The sequence below is a fragment of the Grammomys surdaster genome, unplaced genomic scaffold (assembly GCF_004785775.1).
Source record: "Grammomys surdaster isolate TR1022 unplaced genomic scaffold, NIH_TR_1.0 126300, whole genome shotgun sequence".
In the NCBI taxonomy this organism is placed as follows: domain Eukaryota; kingdom Metazoa; phylum Chordata; class Mammalia; order Rodentia; family Muridae; genus Grammomys; species Grammomys surdaster.
In genome coordinates, this window is record NW_021621100.1 from 1 (window position 1) to 1,223 (window position 1,223).

Sequence of the window (1,223 nt, forward strand, 5' to 3'; positions counted from 1 at the left end):
CTCTCTCTCTCTCTCTCTCTCTCTCTCTCTCTCTCTCTCTCTCTCTCCTCTAGTTAACAAAACTTTTAATACAGAGACATTTCTATACAGTGTTTCTGGAAAAAAAAAAAAGAAAAGGTACTACATCACCACCCTGCACCCTGCAGCCCTTAAGTATGTGTGTTGTCACACTTCAGTCACCTGCAGCCAGGTCAGAGGAGACAGTCCAAGGGCAAGTTCAAGTCCACAGGTGAGGTGGCTAGGATGCCTGCCCAGCCCCCATGGGCCTGGATCCAGGGTATGAAGCTGTGTACATGCTCAAAACTGAGGTTAGCCAGGGTACCCCCAAGCCCAGCCACATGCCTGCTCAGCTCCATGGCTAGTGCCAGGCGTGTCAGTGGATCTGGGGATGGCGGTGGGGGCCCAGCCCACGTCATGGAGGGGCTGGAGCAGTTTGGGGAGGAGCTGCCTTCCAGGCTAGAGAAGAGTTCCACAAGGCTTGCAAAAGAGCCTGCTGATAGGCGGGCCAGTTTACAATGTAGAGCCAGGTCAGATGCCAGCTTTTGATTGATGACTTCCGCCTCCTCCTCCAGCAAGGCTACCAGCCTCCTTAGCAGGGCTTCCTTCTCCGTGGGTGGGGGTCCCTGGAACTCTGAGCAGGGCGGAGATTTCAGTTGGTCCTGTACCAACTGTTCCAGACGCTGGGCAGCCAGGGCATAGAAATCTGAAGTGGCTGGGCCATAGCAGGGACGGAGGGGAAGGAAGCAGGGCCTAGAGGACTCCCTGGGAGGAGCTCCTCTCCCCAGGGGACAAGGGAGGCATCTTTGGAGGCTCAGAAAATCTGTGTGTCTTCTTGGACAGGGCTCCTAGGTGGAGTTTGGACAGGGGACCCAGCAACTTCACCACGCTTAAGGAAGGCAGTCAAAACCTTCAGTGTGTCCTCTCGGAAACCTAGCTCTTCAGAGCCGGCCATGGAGGTACCTGAGGCAGAAGACAGGAGATGCACCCAAATGCCATGATTACTCAAACTTCCGGATCACTGAATGAAGACCATGCTTTACTCCAAGGAAAAGGTGACTTAACTGGGGCAGTCGATTCCGTTGAGGAGAAACGGTCTTTATTATTGAGTCCAAGAAAGGAGGTAACTGAGTGCTTGGACTCTTACATGCAGGAGCAGGAAGGGAGGGGGTTTGGAGGTCCCTCCCAGCTCTGAGTGCTGAAGGAGGCTCGAAGTATGTGTTCTC

At 54.1% G+C, this 1,223-nt stretch overlaps 1 pseudogene; it reads right to left on the reverse strand.

Annotated features, from left to right (window-relative positions):
• Position 1: 1 nt before the first annotated feature.
• On the reverse strand, positions 2-1,048 carry LOC114614100 (annotated as a pseudogene).
• Between the last annotated feature and the right edge of the window lie 175 nt (positions 1,049-1,223).